Source organism: Dermacentor andersoni, chromosome 2 (assembly GCF_023375885.2).
Source record: "Dermacentor andersoni chromosome 2, qqDerAnde1_hic_scaffold, whole genome shotgun sequence".
NCBI lineage: Eukaryota > Metazoa > Arthropoda > Arachnida > Ixodida > Ixodidae > Dermacentor > Dermacentor andersoni.
In genome coordinates this window covers 197,203,445-197,216,336 of record NC_092815.1, presented here as the reverse complement: position 1 = coordinate 197,216,336, position 12,892 = coordinate 197,203,445, and the positions used below count along the sequence as shown (strand labels likewise).

General features: G+C 46.5%; 1 pseudogene; it reads right to left on the bottom strand.

Moving 5' to 3' along the window:
* Positions 1-12,463: 12,463 nt before the first annotated feature.
* Positions 12,464-12,643, bottom strand: LOC126541060 (U2 spliceosomal RNA; annotated as a pseudogene).
* Positions 12,644-12,892: the final 249 nt, after the last annotated feature.

Here is a 12,892-nt window from a genome sequence, read left to right as displayed (position 1 = left end):
GCATCTAGTTCGCCTTAATGCCTTTCTACAATCCCCCCGTCACATCATCTTTATTCACTGCCTTGGGCAAGTTCCTTCATTCTCTTCCCTCCACCACCTATTTCCTCCTTAGGGGCGACTTTCTGTGACCACAGGCTACATAATATCCACCTAAACAGAGAAATAGAATTCCTAGAGAGGCTCGAAAAGACTTGGTAAAGAACATGATCTTTTTTTTCCACTGCGATCCCGCACGCAATAGTAAAAAAAACAGCGAAAAAACATTTTGCGGCTGACCGGCACAAAATTATTTATATGGTGCGATACGATATTCTCCTTCATGCATGCACGATTGTTCATTGGCTTCGTTTTACTGACGTATGACGCAGACATAAGTCCGAATAATGAGTGGTGAGATCAAAATTTAACGACCCAAATTAACGACCCGCCAGTAGAACGGATTTATTCGACCTTGCGGAATCAAAGCCGTAGCATTAAGACCTGAAGCTGTTGTAATTAAATCACACATCTACAATTGCTCCCTACATACGTCTCGCCCATTTAAAAGGTCGACCACATACGACACATATGACAAGAACATCCGATGTATTGAAGCTTTGTTATTTTTCTTCAATACGCGTGCTTTTGGGTTCTGCTTTCGTGTCGTTTATTGAGCGTCTGGACGGTGCTTTTTAAGAGGGGGACCTGACGCACGTACTTGTTTATACTTTATCGTGACCGTTTCGAGGCTCTAAAGAAATCTTCATGTGCCGCGACTCCTGCGAAAAAAAAGATAATAAATTAAAGCTCGGGGCCAATACACTCTGTGAAGGTGGAACGCCAGCGGAGCCGTCGTTGTGCTCCCAAATTCGCCCCTAATCCACTGTGTTAACGTGGCGATCGCCGTTATCGCCATGGTGTTAGCCGCTATCGTTGTGCTTTCAGTGTAATTTGCTTTTGTGGGCACAGATTCGCCCTATCAACTGGTAATTTCGTACTTCACAGTTTGCTACTGTGTTGTTGACCGTCACTACCACGTGAGGTCTGGGTAACTGCGCTGCGCGATAACATTTGTTGGCCGTTGAAATGCCGTCACAAGTGAAAGATAAACAAGTACACGTGTCAATAGGTACGCACACAAATTCTCGTATTACTTCTGTTTTTAAATGTGTAAGCATTGCTATGGCTACGCAAAAAGAAATGTGTCCGTCACATAAAGCAGTGAGCAGCTCATACCACCTTAAGCAATGGCTCATACCCACGTAAGCAAGCAAAAAAAAAATATCTACTTCTATTTACTGTTCTTGAAAAGTCTGCCTATTGATCACTAATCTACTGAACATGCATATCCATGTGGTGAGACGTATAAGGTTTAGCCTATAATGATGCGATTCTGCATAAAAATCAGCAGCTGAGTCTTTACACACGAAGATTTGTTGAAGGACACGAAAATTCCATGGAACTACAGCCACAAGCAGCTTCGGTGTAAAAATAGTTTCAGTCGCACGTGTCGCAATGTCACCTTAGAGGGCTGTGTTCACTGGACTGCGATTTCAACGACGCGGCTCCTGCGACACGCCGGGGTGCTTGCTTTCCAGAATTCCTGCGCACGCCTCATAACGCATCAAATTCTATGCAGAACGATGAATCTGCTTTGAACAGAAGCATGAGTGAATGAGTGAATGACGTACAAGTCACAAGCGCGTATTTCTCCTAGAAATTTCAATCGAAAATTTTGATTCGTTTCTTAGGTGAAAAATGAGCGTTGACTTAGGTAATACATAGGAGAGCGTGCGAAGCAGTTGTGGCATGAACTGTGAGCCTGAACTTTAGCAGTTGCCAGCAAAATCTTATTCCTGGAAATCGCGCTTGTGACTTGTACGTCATTCACTCATTTCTGCCCAGCGCCAGTCTGCGGCGGGCTGTCACGACCATCACTAATGAGCGTGAAGTGTCTTGCTTTTCACATGTCACAACGCGAGTACGCATCGTATAAGATCAATCATAGCTTCAAACGCCTAGCTTGTAGCAAGGAAAGAAGCCAGAACTTGACATTTCGCACAGGTTACCATGTTTCTTATTAACGTGAAGACATTGCAGCTTCTAGATAATGAGCAAGGGCGGTTTGTGCTGAACTGTATGTCGACCTTCCTTGCATGAGGCGTAGGCTTGCGCTGGCTAAGGGTGGAAGAAAAAGGGATGTGACACACTCGATGTGACCCACTCACAATTTATACAACTCCAAGAGAGTTGTACTCTGTTAAGCTAAGCACCAAACGTGCTTTGAAGCATAGCGCGCCAGAACTGCCAAATTTGCGTGGTGTTTAGAGCCGCTGTTTCTCATTGAGACGGTGCCGAGAGTGATTAGCAACTGCAGTGTTATGGTTACAGTAAGCCATGCAGCTAAGCTCGCTGATTTATCTCTTCGAGGAGATCGTCTTTTCCGGTCTCCGTGCTTATCTAGTTTATCTATCTTCAATTTAAAGTTTACTCTAAGCAGAAATGGTACAGTAACCAGAATTTTTCAATCTGCGGCGTCCTCCCTAAAACAACTTCTCGGCCACAGAACACAACTCGTATGACCAACTTTGGAATTGCAAGAGTCTCTGTCGAGACGGCAGCAGTTACCAGCACTTACTCATCGTCTATCGTTTTGAATTGAAGTTGAAGTTTATTTACTATACATAACAACACTGATGTACATAAGCGGTAAGGATGGCAGGATAAAAGCTGCATAACGGCTTTTAATCTCAATACTCGCACGCAATGCAACCAGTTAATCCTAACATTCTCCTAGTAGCGTGCGCCGATGGAAGCAGGTATTCAAAAAATAGTACTGACTATTGAGCATTCGTTGTCGCCTGATATTCTTAAACCCGTTCTTGCCGAAATTGTAACCCACATAATTTTGTTTTCGTTCAGGTTCGGTTGAGGTTCACACAGGTTTCAAAAATATCCGTATGTCTTCGGATTCAGCTCCATCGAAAGTTGTGGATCAATACTGTTTTCGGTTCGTGTTCAGTAACAGACCTTGCGCCATACTGCGCTGAAAGGAACTACTAGTTGGTTTAAGATTTGCTTTGTTTTTCTCTTGTGGGAACATCTTCTTGTCGCACTTGTTAAAAGGGCATTTCTGTCGGTTATAAATAAGGCAAGCTTCTTACGATGCCCGCAAGTTGTAATCATCTTAGCAGCTGATGAGAAACACATTCCACTTGCTCGGGCCTGAATTCTCCCTGAAGGGTTCAATTTTTCTGAGCTGCTTCGAAAACGTCATATCTGCTGTTCCTCCTAAAAAATTCCGGTAAGCTCCACAAAATCATTACTTGTGTCTATGCTGCCGGATTGTTTTTGGGAAAAGCGAAGCACGGTCTGCTGGGGTAAAGACATTTCTACAATAGTTAATAATGCGGTCAAGCCTTCCTGACTGACCCCCAAAGCACCAAGGTTTAGAACGTTCCTAATTGCGTGATAAAAATAAAGTCGCAAAGAAATCACGTCGTTGGCTGAAGCCACTGATTTCAACTGCAGTGGTCGGCCCTTCTGAACGTTAACGGTAACTCAGTTTCTTCCAAAGGGTTCCTTGAGTAAATAAATTGTAATTTAGTCATTGCCATATGTAACTGAAATGCCGAGCATGCTATCTTCTGCCTTGTTGACCAGGCAGCTCTTCAAACATTTAAACATGTTTACGTTGGATAGGTGCTAATTATTTTACGTAGAACACTCCTGCTGATCCCAAGAAAGTGGCAGCCTTGAACGTTTCCAGCAAATTTGCTAATCTGCAATTTCTGAAGCTCGGTGGAAGGTTCAGCTCCGCTTTTTCAATCATAAACTGCAGGTTAACTGTATAGGCTAACTATACAGCATAGGCTATAGGTTAACTGTGGTGCCAACTATTTCAATAATTTACTTTTGTGGACGTTACTGTGCCTTGCGAAGACCTGGAACCTAAATAGTGAAGACAATTTTGAGCAAAACAAAGTTTGAGCTTTATCCTCGTTATTCTCGATTTACAGGGCTTTCAGCAATGCGTATGACTTATATACGGCAAAAATACATTAGAAAATATTAAAATATGATTGAATAGTTCACAATATTTTTCAAACACACCATTGAAGTAGGGTGGGGGAGTTTTTCAGTCCAAGAGGATTAGGAAACACATTAAAAATCAGCTTTAGAGTTAATAGAATCCGTTTCAGGAATGCGTCCGTCCTGCATTTCAACGTGGCGATTTTTTCATGAGACATCGGATGTTTAAAAGTACAGTGATTTGATGAAGGGATTTAGCCTGGAATTTGCGTTGTCCATATCTCTCTTCTTTGCCTCTCGGTGTACTACTATCGTTTCCTAACATGAACGTCTCGCAAAGATCTCAACCTGCTGTCGTTATAAGATATATAAGATCATCGATGCGTGGACATAAACTGTAGCGCTACTTTAGCGGCGTTATGTTTGGCGGTAGTTCATAAGCCAGCGGTTCGGATTTCACTTTATTTTCTGCCATAATTACAGGTGCAGACTAAGATAACAAGAATGGTCGTAGCACAAACTGTTTAAAAAGGCAGTCGACAAGTCTTGGAATCTCCGCTTTGCCTGAAAGCATCCATATGGTGGTCCGTGATTGTGAACGCAGTTGGAGAAGTAGCGCGGCGATGCTCACTCACGATGCACTCGATGCCCACTTAAAATTTCAAAATAAAATGTTTTCCTACTTCTGAAAAGTGTGCTTCAATGGCACTTGCTAAGGCTTCTACAGACTCCTAGATTCAACACTGAAAAAAGGACTGCGCTGGAATAGTTGAATGCCTTGAGACAAAGTTATCGTGCTGAGGTTCAAGGAGCGTTTGAAAATAAGAGGCACCTTTCAGGCGAAGAAGTAGTTGTGTTTTCATACCTACACGACATACGGATGAATTTTCTTTCTTAACTTTCCTGTTTCTAGTTCCATTTGCATGGCACCCAAAACGCTCAATTTGCAGGCTATCAAAAGTTCTTCATGGTGTGTCTTGTTGAACGTTGACATAACATAATTGAGAAAATGCAGCTTCAGTGCCTTGAACACAGCTTTGTCCATGCAGGCAAGGGTATCTCCTGAACTTTCATTCATGATTGCTTCAAACATTCTTGAAATAGTTTATGGTGGCTTTCCCTAATTGTGCTCTTGGCTGGCAGCAAGCACAGAAGCCCTTTCTTGGGACTTAAGTCTTCTAAGTGGATTAGTCTTCAAAAACACTGTCCTTGGACACAGCGTGGCCTAAGATGGTGAGCTCCCGAGCGGCGAAGCGGCTCTATTTGAGGTTGAGTTGGAGGCCAGCGTTCGTTAGACAGGTCAAAACATTTCTGAGGCGGAGCAGGTGAGTAGGAAAGCCGAAAGGCATCACGCTAAAATTCTCGCCCCTGAAGCCTGTTACCTTATTACCTTACTTACAAGTTACCTATTACCCCGGCGGTAGTCGACGCAAAAGCAAATGGGCCCGTCCTTCTTGCTGATGAGAATGGCAGGCGTTGCCCAGGGACTGTGTGGAGGTTGAACAACGTCACGGCGCAGCATATCTTCGACTTGGGCAGGTATGACCCGACGTGGTATGGTCCTTGACGTCATGGGTGATGCGAACTGGTGTCAATGTAATGCTGCACTTCCGACGTGCGGCCCAGTTGAAGTTGTGAAACGTCGAATGAAGTTCTAAAGTGGTGTAGGAGACCAAGAAGGTCGGCGCATTCGGCAGGTGTGAGGGTATCTGCGATGGCACTTGAAAACGTATTGCTGAACGTCTTCTGAAGCGTCGAAATCACAGATGTTTGGCCGGGGTCGACATCAAGATTCTCCGAGGACGTTCACTAAAGACGAAGGGTAGAAGTGCTCCTCGAAGCCAAGGCATTCACCAACGAGCAACGTAATAGGCGCACAGAGGGGATTGTAGAAGTTATATTGCTGCAGCTGCCGGTGATGTCAAGCGTTGCGAAGGGTACTGGTCGACTTTTATGGCTCATGAAGACGGCGGACGGCGTGAAGAGGACGATTGCGTCAGTGATGCCATCGCAGGATACAGGTAAGAGGGCGAAGGAGCCAGTCGAAATATCCGTGTCCTCGCGCACGGCAAGTTCAGAAGGGCGATCACGGTCTTCGAGCAATAGTGAGTCACTCGGAGGGGAAAATTCCACTTCCGCACGTACGCAGTCGATTACAGCTTTATAATGCGACAAGAAGTCCCATCCGAGGAAGATGTATGGCGAACAGGCAGGAAGAACAATAGAATCCACGATATAAACAATGCCGTGTATAAGCACACGTACAGTTGAGGCTGCGTGAGGACTGGCGCGCTGCGCGCTTGCTGTACGAAGCGACAGTCCAGAAAGCGGCGTGGTCACCTTGCGCAGTGAACGGCACAGTTTAGTGGCTATCTTAGAAACGGCTGCGCCGGTATCCACAACAGCGAATGTAGGAAAACCTTCTTTAAAAATTTCGACCACGTTAGCAGGACAGGCGCGAGGAGTTAAGACAGTTCGAATGGGGCGAAGCTCTTGCCTCCTGAACTGCGACGTTCAGTTTTTCTGTTCGGATGCTGCGGGTCGCCGACGCAATGGGGAGAGTCGGCGTCGTCGAGGGAATGGCAAGCGAAGCGTCGGAGATTCTTGGAGGTCAGCACGTGCATACGGTTGAGGGGAAGGAGCGGGGTATTGGCGGAAGGGCTGGCTGCCGTACTGGAACGGTCGAGAGGCATCACCGAACGCTTGAGGGCGACGGCGGCAATATCGGGCGAGCGACGTGTCCGGGAGTGCAGCACGAATAACAGATGGGACAATTGTCAGGCGTCCTCCAAGGATTAGCCGTTGTTGCGGTTCATGATGCAGCATAGGCTTCCGGTGGCACAGGTTGGGACTGGGACGAGAAAGGCGCCGGTGGAGGTCTGCGTAATTCCTGCGTACACGTAAGAGGCTTGACCGACAGTTAAGACTGCTTGCGCATAGGGGACAGGCGTGTGACATGCTATACTGCCAGTGGAGTCTTGAGATTTGCGGCTGCAGGCGGCTGGTGTTCTGCAGAAAGGACAACTTGAGCGACCTCTTCGGAAATTAGGGTGCCGAGCGTGTGTGGAAGACTGGAAGCGGGCTCCTGAGGGAAGTTGACTAACGAAAGTTGGCGGGCAAATTCCTCGTGGACTAAGTCCTTCACCTGCTGAAAGAATCAGTATTGGCCATGCATGGTGTCATGGCTCGCCAACGAGTGGTCACTTCGCAGCGGATGCCGAGTCGAAGCGTGTTGCTTGCCTAACTCATCAGAGCTTTGGAATAGGCTGATGACTTAATCGCCGAACGGATTCCTGGCTAGGAGCATCTGGAATGCACCGTCATCAGGGCCTTTCAGTATGTGCTGAATTCTGTCAGCTTCGGGCACGGCGGCGTTGGCTCGCTCTCAAAGGTCCACGACGTGTTGAATGTAGCTGGCGAACGTTTCCGCCGCCTGCTGTGCTCGGGCGCGCATGCGTTCAGCACGCAGCTTGCGAACAGTGGGGCGGTTGATCACATTCGTAAAGGCAGTCTTAAAGACTGACCATGTAGGTACGTCACCAGTGGCGTAGCCAGAAATTTCGTTCGGGGGGGGGCTCACTTTGCAGCTCGGCCTCCTCCTTATAGAATTAGTCGAGGGATTAAGATATATATATATATATATATATATATATATATATATATATATATGTGTGTGTGTGTGTGTGTGTGTGTGTGTGTGTGTGTGTGTGTGTGTGTGTGTGTGTGTGTGTGTGTGTGTGTGTGTGTGTGTGTGTGTGCGTGTGTCTGTCGTTCAACAACCTTGTTTACATTTTCGCACATATGCAACGACCAGGGGAAAATCTCAATGACGCTTTCCTTTGTTAGAATGTATTGCGCAGGAGCAGCTGTCACCGGTTGTGTATTGCGAGTAATTGCTCCGAAATTATAGTCGCAACAGAGAGCACATATAAAAAGCAGGAGTTCTGCAACATATACGAGGGCGAGTCAAATGAAAGTGAGCCAATGCGAATATATGACAAACGGGGTACTTTATTTGAAAGTAGTCACCATGAGTATTTAGACACTTGTCCTACTAACGAGTCGTGTAATTCCCGTCTCATAAAACTCCTTGGGTTGCTACCTCAAAAATCCATAAATGACTGCACGTCATCTTCCGACACGAATCTGGTTCCCTTGAGCAGTTTCTTCAAATTTTACCAAATGTGGAAGACGCAAGGCAACAGGTCTGGGCTGCATGAGGGATGTTGCAGCGTTTCGCACTTGAACTTTGCCAGTTTTGTATTAACAACATCAGCGACGTGTGAACGGGTAATGTCGTGAAGCAAGATGTTCCCAATGCGCAATTTTCCACGTCGTTTGTTCTTAATTGCGACACGCAGCCGATCCGACCATTCACAATATCTGAAACGATTTAGAGTCTCTCTAGCTTTAGAAAATTCAATCAATAGTGGCCCCTAACGATCTAAAAAGAAGTCATCACTTTTCCGGCATAAATGACGGCCTTTGTTTTCCTTGGGAGTGGTGAATTCAAATGTTTCAACTGTAAGCTTTGCCGTAGTGTTTCAGGCTAGTAGTAGCGGCACCATGAGTCATCCCCGGTCACAATTGCAGACAAAAAGTCGTCACCCTCATCTGGGATTCTTTGACGTGTACTTAAATCTAAGTACACGGGTGTTTTCGCATTTCGCCTCCATCGAAATGCAGCCGCCGTGACCGGGATTCGATCCCGCCACCTCGTGCTCAGCAGCCCATACCATAGCCACTGAGGAACGACGGCCTTTTCAATTGTGTTCGGGGTGATTGCACGGTGGCTTTGGCCCGGCCATGGATCGTCTTTGTAACTTTCATGTGCTTCTTTGAACAGTTTGCTACAACGCTTCACAGTGGCCAATGAAACGCAATGTTCAACGCATACGGCAGCCATACGGCAAATAATTTCTTTTTGGGAAACATCTTCATTTGTCAAAAACCTCACGACACCAAGCTGTTCAACTTTCGGAGTGTCCATTATGTCACACACCCATGTTCAACCCAGTGTATGAGAGCATTAAAGAACATTTAACCTCACCTCTGCATGTCAATTGTAAATCAGATACGTATGTGCTACGCACATGCCTCGAAAATAATGAACCGAACCATTATTGCGCGGGGCGGGTTTTCTCACTTTCATTTGACTCGCCTTCGTACATTAGAAATGCGAAGATACAATGGAATATACAATGAAATGAAAATGAATATGAAAATTGTCACTGGAAACAATGTTCACTGTGCATATGCACGAAACCTCGCAACAAGATATTTAAATATACGCATAAGTCACCAATAAATCTACGTGCCTAAGAAAAAGTCACTATATATTGTGCGTCAAACAAGGCAAATAAACAGGTTGCGAAACCACAGATCACAGCACCCCGCCCCCCTCCCTCCACTCCCAAAATGTATCGCGTGCGACGGAAGGCGGCGCGCTTCCTCCCCGCTTTTCTCCCTTGCGCACACAAGACTCAGCCACCACCGTCGGCTCACCCCTTCCCCCCCCCCCATGCTTTCACTCGCACATAGAGCATGCGGCGCGCGGTCACGATGTTATCACCGTTGGCCTTTACTTATACGGAACATGAGGGCAACGGCAGGAATACGCCTCTAGTCTTCATATAGTTGCTATCACAATAATATAATAGTATCCGGCAACTGAAGCGTTCCGTGGCCCATTACATTCCGCGAAAGAAGTAACAAAATCGAACTTTCACCATTCGAAAATTCGCTGCGCCGCAACAATGTCTTCTTTTTTTCTTTTGTGGGGCGGGGGGCGGCGAAATAGAATAGCGCAAAGGTCAGCATGTTGGGCTACAATCGAATGCCTACTTTGGGCACCTAGTGTGGCTACCGAAGGAATATCGAAGAAAACGTGTGACGCTTGGTCCACAGGAAACCATACGCATACTGTTCGGCATCCTACACCGGCGAGACAAAATTTTCCGGAGAGGTTGCGCTCAAGCGAACGCGTTGCAATCCATCGAGTCCCCGCAGTGCTGCCGGCGAGCGACTATGCATTGTTTCTTTTTCTCGTCTGCTAGCCAGAAAGCGTCCAAAACTCTGCCAGGCGAAAATGCAGTCGGCCAGAGAAAAACAAACGCGCATCCAAGTGCGCCGCGCGGTTATCGATGCAGCACGAGAAAAACGCATGCGCTCTGGCTGGATCGGCAGCCCGCGGGTTGCGAGAAGAAAAAAAAAGAAGAAAGGAACTGACAAAGAGGCTCAATATATCCTCGCGAATAAAAGTCTAGGTAGAAAAATAAATAAGAACTTAGTTACAATGGTGGCTTTAGTGTCTTGACATGGATGCTTTGGCGCAGGTGAAAAAAAATTTTTTATATTCTTTTCTGTGACCTGACGGCACAAATGAACCACCACAACGCTTTGTCTCATCGGACCTCGCTGCGTGCTTTGTCAACTTGTCTGATAGTATTTTGATTCGGTTTGTCTTGTTGTATGGCCCGATGTACGACTTTAGAAAAGTCTACGCACCTTTGGCGTCAAATGTTTACAACAGCATTAAACCCAAAAAGTTCCGGAATTGAAAATCTAAAGCACGACTTTGAAAATGTCAATGGACCTTTCGCATCAAAATGTTATGAGAACTTTATACCCACAACGTTTCAAAATTGAAATCCAAGCGCTCCGTAGATTCCACGGCCTCCGCGAGATGCCGAGACGAGCCCGCTCGCCTTCAAAACGCCCCTGAAATTTTGTGCTCGGTGAGACTCCTTGCATTACGATATGTGACTCCCGATGCATGGGCGTTGCCGCGAAATCCAGCCCGATTTAGCAATGTTCAAGCTAAAATGTCTTTTCGAGCGTGAATTAAGGACATTCTAGACAAAATCGAGCATGATTTCTCGCGCCGGGAGTTGTTTTGGTTGGCGGCGCATGACAGCACGAAAAAATTTCGGGGGAGCGCTGAAGCCCCATACGCCCCCCCTCTGGCTACGCCCCTGTACGTCACATTCGTGGCTGTGAAACCAGAGTTGGGCTAGGCCAGCCAGATAAAAGATGACGTGAGTTAACTTGGCTGGGTTTTCGCAATAGTTGTGCGCGCTTACCCAATCGTATGACGTAAACCAGTCTTCCACGTCTTCTTCATCTGCACTGCTGAAGATCATGGGGTCCCGTTGTCGTGGAACGCCCGTGCAGTCGACAGACAGTTGCGACGGCGCCGTTTGGGATGAGCTGTTGGTCATGACGGGCCAACAGCTCATCCAAGTCGTGGCAAGCCATGGCGCGCTTTGTTCATCGCAGCTCCGGGGTTTCAACCGACGGGGTTTTGAAGACCAACACCTCCATCAATTCAGAAGAGGCTTATTGGCAGCTCGTTATGCAAAGGGCACAGCTACCAGGAACGGCAAGCAGCCCAAATCCGCAGCGCGACCATAGCCGAGCCACGCGTTGGCGAAGCGGCTGCACATAGAGACACTTTTTGAAATTATAGGGTTTTACGTGCCAAAACCACTTTATGATTATGAGGCACGCCGTAGTGGAGGACTCCGGAAATTTCGACCACCTGGGGTTCTTTAACGTGCACCTAAATCTAAGTACACGGGTGTTTTCGCATTTCGCCCCCATCGAAATGCAACCGCCGTGGCCGGGATTCTATCCCGCGACCTCGTGCTCAGCAGCCTAACACCATAGCCACTGAGCAACCACGGCGGGTCATAGAGACACTTCTTTACAACAGGAAAACTTGCGCAAGTGGCTTGGAATGCTGTCTATTTGGAAACGCTGCCACGCATGTCGCACTTTGATTCTAGAATGCTCTCTTCCTGCGTCACATACAGTACTGCTGTCTGGTTTGAAATACGACGCCTCTTACCAGCATAAATCAATTATTTTTGCTTTAAAAAATTAATTTGTACTATCTGTAACGCTTCAGCAGATGCTCGTATTGCACCTCTCTTCAAACAGTTCAAATTGCTCACGCTGCACTCTATGTTAGATTTCAGGCTGTCGTTAACCTATCGTAATGACAAGAAACAAAACCATACATACGTTACGTCCTTAACGTAGTTAACTATAAACAGAACAGGATACAGCACAAGGTCGCCTGAACGCTGGCATGAGCCACATCCTCGCACTAACTATGCTTTTCAATTGCTATATCGTCGTTTAGCATGCCTGTTAAACGCACTTTTACGCCTTATCATCGATGTCACTTCCTGTCCTGTTCCGCACTTTGCGTTCTTCAGCAATATTTGAAAATAACTGAATTTGTAGCTTTTTTTTTCTTTCACTGCTGCTGTTGCTCATGTGTAAAATGCGGATTGCTTGGCTTCTTATGGTTTGTAGTCTTATCTCATGTTGCATTTTTCTTTTTTTTATATTGCATTTATTGTGTTGTCGGTCCAGAATGAATGTCTGTGCCTGCCGTTGCTGTCCTGAGGGTTTCAACGCCGGTTAAGTTGCTGAGTGTACCATTTTGCTTAAACCCGTTCCCGTAGATAGTGCAATACCGGGACGACCCGCCGCGGAGGTGAAGCAAGCTTTAAACACTCTGTCAACTTGCAAACATAAGTTTAATATCTTGGGGCCAAATAGAACCCTCATCAGATATTAAGCTGATAAAAGCAGATGCTACACTTTAACCCACGTCGACTATTTCGACGTTCGCATTGCCCTCTCTTTCTCTGAGTTTCAAGCGCATGCGTATCTAATGCCTTCCGCTCTCCCGTGGTGGCCGTCCAGTCGAAACGTCACGCGTGTCTAGTTTCCTACGGGTTCTCGGGGCGGCAGTCCCGTCGTGCGCTGAAATGTATATAAATATCAACGTAAATGAGTTCGTCCTTTGTTGAAAAGTCAGTGTCACCTCTGTGTAATGTGTTAAACAGCTTCCCAGGTCATGCACCTT